This window comes from Nicotiana attenuata, unplaced genomic scaffold (assembly GCF_001879085.1).
Source record: "Nicotiana attenuata strain UT unplaced genomic scaffold, NIATTr2, whole genome shotgun sequence".
Lineage (NCBI taxonomy): Eukaryota > Viridiplantae > Streptophyta > Magnoliopsida > Solanales > Solanaceae > Nicotiana > Nicotiana attenuata.
Window position 1 is genome coordinate 69,429 of NW_017670834.1, and position 7,380 is coordinate 76,808.

Genomic DNA, 7,380 nt, shown 5'->3' on the forward strand with positions numbered 1-7,380 from the left:
AGGAGCGGATCACCATGGACTTCATATATGGGCTCCCACGGACTTTGAAGAAGTTCGATGCCATTTGGGTTATTGTGGATCGGCTGACCAAGTCCGCGCATTTCACCCCCTGTGTGTACTACCTATTCTTCGGAGCGGTTGGCGGAGATTTATATCCGGGAGATTGTCCGTCTGCATGGTATTCCAGTTTCCATCATTTTAGACAGTGGTACTCAGTTCACATCGCGATTCTAGAGAGCTGTACAGTAGGAGTTGGGTACTCGGGTGGAGTTGAGCACAGCATTTCACCCTCAGATGGACGGACAGTCCGAGCGCACTATTCAGATTCTTGAGGATATGCTCCGTGCGTGTGTGATTGAGTTTGGAGGTTCTTGGGATCAGTTCTTGCCATTGGCGGAGTTTGCCTACAACAACAGCTATCAGTCCAGCATTCAGATGGCACCGTACGAGGCCTCATATGGTAGGCGATGTAGATCTCCGGTGGGTTGGTTCGAGCCAGGTGAGGCTAGATTATTAGGCACAGACTTGGTTCAGGATACTTTGGAGAGAGTCAAGGTGATTCAGGATAGACTCCGTACAGCCCAGTCCAGACAGAAGAGCTATGCGGACCGGAAGGTTCATGATTTTTCCTATATGGTTGGAGAGCAGGTTCTGCTTCGGGTTTCGCCTATGAAGGGCGTTATGAGATTTGGGAAGAAAGGGAAGTTGAGTTCGAGGTTTATTGGCCCTTTTAAGATATTGAGGCGAGTTGGGAGGTTTCTTATGAGCTTGCCTTACCTCCCAGCTTGGCAGGAGTTCATCCGGTATTTCATGTCTCGATGCTCCGGAGGTATCACGGTGATCCGTCGCGCATGTTGGATTTCAGCTCAGTCCAGTTGGACAAGGATCTATCTTATGTTGAGGAGCCAGTGGCAATATTGGACAGGCAGGTTAGGAAGTTGAGGTCAAAGAACATTGCATCAGAGAAGGTTCAGTGGCGGGGTTAGCCGGTTGAGGAGGCGACCTGGGAGACCGACCAGGATATGCGCAGCCAGTACCCTCATCTTTTCACTACTTCATGTATGTCTTTGTGCTCGTTCGAGGACGAATGAATGTTTAAGTGTGGGAGGATGTAACGACCCGCCCGGTCATTTTTAGAATTTATGCCCCGATCCCCTATTAACTGCTTTCCCCAAGTTTATTTCTGCTATTTTGATTTGCCGGGATGTTCGATTTTGAGTTTCGGAGAGTTTTGGGACGCTTAGTCCCTAAATGAGAGCTTAAGTGTTGGAAAGTTGACCGTTGTCGGAACAGTGTGAAGACGGCCTCGGAATGGAAATCCGATGGTCCCGTTATCTCCGTTGGGTGATTTCGGGTTTAGGGGCATGTTCGGATTGTGTTTTGGAGGTCGTAGCTAATTTAGGCTTGAAATGCCGAAAGATGCATTTTTGAAGTTTCCGGTTCGATAGTGAGATTTTGATCCGAGGATCGGAATGGAATTCCGGAAGTTGGAGTAGCTCCGTAGTGTTGAATGTGACGTGTGTGCAAAATTTCAGGTCATTCGGACGAGGTTTGATAGACTTTTTGATCGAAAGCGTATTTTTTAGAAATTTTGAGTTCTTAGGCTTGAATCCATGGTTAATTTGAGGTTTCGATGTTGTTTTAGGTGTTTTAAGGATTGGTACAAGTTTGGACAGTAGTATTAGACTTGTTGGTGCCTTTGGTTGAGGTCCCGAGGGCCTCGGGTGCGTTTCCGATGCTCAACGGATCATTTTAAGTTGTAAAAAAAATTGCAGAATTGCAGGTTCAGCTGTTGCAGATATTTACTCTTCGAGTTCGCGAGTGGACCCTCGCGTTCGCGAAGAGTCTGTGGGAGTTGATGGAATTTTTGCCTTCGCGTTCGCGAGAGGTGTAACGCGTTCGCGAAGGGTTGGTCCGTGGAAGCATCGCGTTCGCGTGGTCCGTGTGGCGTTCGCGTAAGAGGACTTTTGGTCAACATCATTTTGTGCTTCGCGAATGCGAGCCCTTGACCGCGTTCGCGAAGAAGGAATTAAAATACCTGGGCAGAATGTTTTAAAGGGGTTATTTCGCGAATTTTAGCCTAGTTTCCTCCATTGTTAGGCGATTTTTGAGCTTTTTGAAGAGGGTTGAAGAGCGATTCAAGGGGAATCACTTGGAGGTAACATTTTTGACTTTATAACTCATTTTTATGTGATTAAAGACCTAATTAGTGGTGGAAAACTTGTGAAAAAGTGGGTAATTAAGGCTTGAGTTTAAGAGACCTAAAAAGGGGTATTTGAGGGGTCAATTAAATTCCGATTTTAGTATTCTTGTTATGCATAGACTCGTGAGAGTATGAGGATTCCGAAAATATAAATTTTACCTGATTCCGAGACGTGGGCCTGAGGGACGTTTTGGTCATTTTACCTAATTTCGCGTATTAGCTTAGAATTTAATTGTAGAATCAGTTACTTGAAGTGTTATTTACATTATGAAATTTAATTGATTAGATTTGGGCCATTCGGAGTCGGATACTCGTGGCAAAGACGTGGTGTCGGATTGATTTTTGAGCGGGTTCGTGGTAAGTGGCTTGTCTAACCTTGTGTGGGGGACCTTTCCCCTTAGGATTGATATTGTGATAATTGAAATGCCTTGTACGTGAGGTGACGAGCGTGTACTTGTGCTAATTGTCGGAAATCCGGTTTTATTTCATTAAAAATAGCCTTGAATTGTGTTCTTCTTTTCTTGCTTACACTACTTGGAAATTTAGCCTGCTGTTAGACTAGAGAAGCATGCCTACTTGACTAAATTGTTCTATTTGACTTCTCTGCCTTAATTGTATTATGTGCAGCATACTAGGCTAGAATTATTTGTTGCCTTAATATGAAATTTCCCTTCTCTGAAGTACTCCTTGCTTCTGCTGTGTAGTTACATTGGGACTACGGATGTGGGATTCCGGTAGCTCCCCCTTGTCTGTTTACTTTGGGACTACGGGTTAGATTCCCGGTAGATCCCCCTGCACATTTACTTTGGGACTACGGGTTAGATTCCCGGTAGATCCCCCTGCACATTTACCTTGGGACTACGGGTTAGATTCCCGGTAGATCCCCTGCACATTTACTTTGGGACTACGGGTTAGATTTCCGGTAGATCCCCCTGCACATTTACTTTGGGACTACGGGTTAGATTCCCGGTAGATTCCCCTGCACAATTATATGGAACTACGGGAATGCACCCGGTAGATTCCACCAGTACTGGGTATTTATATTTGGGGACTACGGATCGGGATTCCGGTAGATCCCCCGCGCATTGATAGTTGGACTACGGGACGGTATCCCCGGAGATCCTTCGGACACATATATGATGGACTACGGGACGGTATCCCGGGAGATCCACTGGATAGTTGTAATTGGGACTACAGGTTGGTATCCTGGAAGGTGCCCCGGTTGTTATCTTTGTGTTGAGCTGTATTCTTTCCATGGTTTGTTTGTCTCTGTTCTAGTTGTTGTTGTTTTTCCAATTCTATATTGTTTCTTACCGTTGCACTTATTTATACTGTTTATTTCACACTGTTAACCCTTATATTTTATTTAACCTCAGTAGGGCCCTGACCTTCGTCGTCACTACCCGACCGAGGTTAGGCTTGGCACTTACTGAGTACCGTTGTGGTGTACTCATGCCCCTTCTGCGCATGTTTTTCATGTGCAGATCCAGGTACTTTCGCTCAGTCTTATCATCCTTGAGGCGAGGTGCTGCTATAGCGACTTCGAGGTATATCTGCCGCGTCCGCAGACCGAGGAGTCTCTTTCTATTCTTGCTATTTAGTATTAGCCCTTCTGTATTTCAGTTCTTGTTAGACAATTTGGAGATAGAGCTATGTACTACTTCTTAGCTTGTGATTCATGGGTTTTCGGGCCTTGGATTTATGTGTTGGTTTTGAGAGTTAAATATGGTGTATGCCGAGCGGCACATTTATACACTGGTTATTTCTTATTTCTGTTTTAAATTGTTTTACTTCTGCAAATTTTGATTTCTTTTCCGCAATTTAGGCTTACCTAGTCGTAGAGACTAGGAGCCGTCACGATGGTTCACGGAGGGCGAACCGGGGTCGTGACAAGGGCTAACCAAAACTCTCTTACTTCTCGCCACGAGAGTAAAAAACCCCATGACGGAATAATTTGGGAGAGTAGAGATGAGTTAGATGGTAAAAAGTAAAGGGTAATTGATCCAGATTTGACAAATATCTAAGGCATGCTACTGCCCTCCATACAATAGGGCCAATTTGTCCTAAACATACATCAAAGAAACGGCAAAATTCAATGATAACTGGGTCAATAGGTGGTCTAAAACCTAATGTGAAGGGATATGTATACACGAAGGAAAAACCAGATTTAAAGGAAGTGATCCTTTGATTCTAATTAGGGACCAGAATTGGGAAGTCAAATTTCCAATGGCAATCTTTAAGCACAACAGAAACTAAACCCTCAGTGATCTGGGAAGGGTAAACATCAGCGCGGTCATGAGAAGTCATGGAAGTAACCTGATTTTTAATTGATTCTCTATCTGTGATAAAGGAAAGTTCAGCAGGAGTAATCACATCGACAGTAGGTTCACGAAGCGGTTCGCTAGAATCTCTATTTCGAGCAGAAGATCTACATGGAAAAGAAGCCCTAGTTCTAGAAGAAGATGGAGGAGTAGAACTGGGTTGAGAAGAAGAACCACGTACAGAAACTGACCCTAAACTACGCAACCTACTACCTCTCCTACTTCTAATAGGAGCAGAAGAAAGGGGAAGTTCATCTACAATGAGAACTTTTCGAGGATCAGGATTTGAAGAAGACATAATTTTATGAAGAAGTAGAACGTATTGAAGAACAAGAACAAGATGTGAATAAAGGACACTGAAGAAAATTATTTCGTGAAAGTGAAGGCAAAGGATGTATTTATATACAGAAGCAACCGTCATGCAAAAAGGTAATGATGGAAACTCCATTATGAAAACTGTCACTTCGTGATTAATGCAGCCGCAAAAAAGCCCTACAACCCGCTGAAGAGTTGCAGAACCAATCGATGATTGCCACGTGTCACATGCATTAAATGGAAGTGACATACGACGCATCAGTTCAGAAGAAGGTATAATGGTACATGAGAAACGGCAGCAAAAATTCCCGCCTTAAACGAGATCCGCTTCCCAAATATACAATTGCTGAATAATTGGAAAGTGGGGGGCTATCTCTATTGGGGAAAATAAATATTACACGTGGAATTAGTTATGTGGATGACATGGCAAGACATGTGGATCACTAGAACGACAGCTGGAGAAGAATATTTGAAAAGACGTGAGTCTTAATAGGTACGAGCAAAACGTCTAAAAGACAAGAAGAAACGGTTGCTCGAGTCTATTTAGTGATTTAAAGAGGCACCGGTGGAATGAACCAAGACCGTAAAAAGGAGATATCCATTGATCTTCAATTGGTGAGCATGAATGGTTACAAACGTTACAGAATCTTCACGAAACAGTTACAATTACCAATTATAACGTTTCATTAATGTCATTAATGCTCATAATGACTCGATCATAAAAGGAAAAAAAATGTTGTACTTAGAGATGGCTATATAAGGAACAGAAATGTCATATGTATGGACACATTCCGATTACTAGTGGAATATAATTATTTACTTTTGCTTTCTACTAATTACTTGACTATTCTAATTTTCATTCTTTCTTATTGCAAGAATATTAATTTTCTTGATTATCAGTAACCCGAGTACTTCTAAAAATAGGCTTTGATCGAAATTCCTGTTTACAATATTCTTTCTCTGCTCTAATCTTTTTGTGGAGCTTAATTAGAGTTGAAATTCCTATGACCTCTCAAACTAAAGAACCTTTTTTAGAAGCCACGTACATGTATTTTAGTCCCAAACAATGGGGAAGGGCGAATCTACGAATATAGTAGTTAAGGGCAAGGTAGACCATAATCATTTATTGATTAAGTTCTGCAAATAGTCAAATTTGGAATTAATGGAAAACGTGAAAATCTTAATACACAGAATTTATCAGCTAAAGTTGATGATTAGACAAAGATGGAAAGGTTTTCTTCTTAAGGCACTACAATTACAACTTTTGACTTGAAGCAAGAGGATTTGGGTCCATGAAAAATATGTTGGCCATGGAATCTTGATACTCCTAATTGCACCTTAAACAAACATAATACTAACCCCTGTTTGAAGTTAAGGTTGTAAATATTTGACAACATATGTCCCACTAATCAACTGATTAGCATCACTATATATGTACTAACTTACTGCAGAAAATTCTCTTTTTCTTTTTAATTAACCGCTTTTATTGCCAAGATCATGAAAATAAGCTTATTACTTGGTACATACAATTCTATGATCTCACTTTAAACTTTCTTCCTTTTTTTCTTGTTCTGTATTTCTTTTTAAACTCGTGCACACAATTTTTCTCCTACAAACGATGAGTATTTTACTGCCAAAAGAAAGGTAAGTAAGTTCTTATTATTCAACTCTTTTTTTGTAAAGAAACTAATAGCCGGTTTGATCAAGTTTCTAAAATCAACTTATTTTAAGAAGTGTTTTTTTTTCTTAAAAGTATTTTTGGGGAGAAATAGTTTTTGTTTGACTAATTAATTTTAAAAGTACTTTTGAGCAACAATTAGTGGTTGGCTAAGCTTTTAAAAAGTGCTTCTAAGTGTATTTTTCTCAAAAGTTCTTTCAAAAAAGTATTTTTGGAAAGAAATTACTTTTTTCTACTTTTCAAAAATTACTTATACTTGTACTTGAAAATATTTTTTACCTTCTATAAGCTTGGCCAAGTACCTTAACCTTTAAAAAAAACTATTTTTGATAACAAAAAAAATACTTTTGGATCAAAAGAAGCTATAAATCAGGAAGGATATGTGGTATGATTCAATGATAATCATGACTTCACAGAATCTTTTGTGGTCGGGTCAGTCCCAATATTTTTTTTTTAAAGAAATGGCATTAGCCTTTTCTTTGAGTCTTTCTCTATGAATATATTTTAGTCCCTGAACTTGTTAAATTGTCAATTATTCTCTTACCGTCAAGAGCAGTAGTGAGTTTCAACAAGAAACAAAATATAGTAAAGTGGTAATTTAAGAAAAATAGTATTTTCAAAATAAGTTTAATCTTAGGATGATTAAGCTTATATGAAAGTTAAGTTTCAAAATTTGATTTTAGAATCTATTAGTACTCGCTAGTTAATTTGTTGTTACTTAGGAGTACTGTGGAGACAATTATCATTTTTAGCGTTTCCGTCTAAGACCAAAAACAATAAACCCAGAGGGGCTCAACACAGTTCGGGGCCTAAAGCCAAACTGTAATTAGGGGCCTTAAGTTCCTCTACAATATATATATATA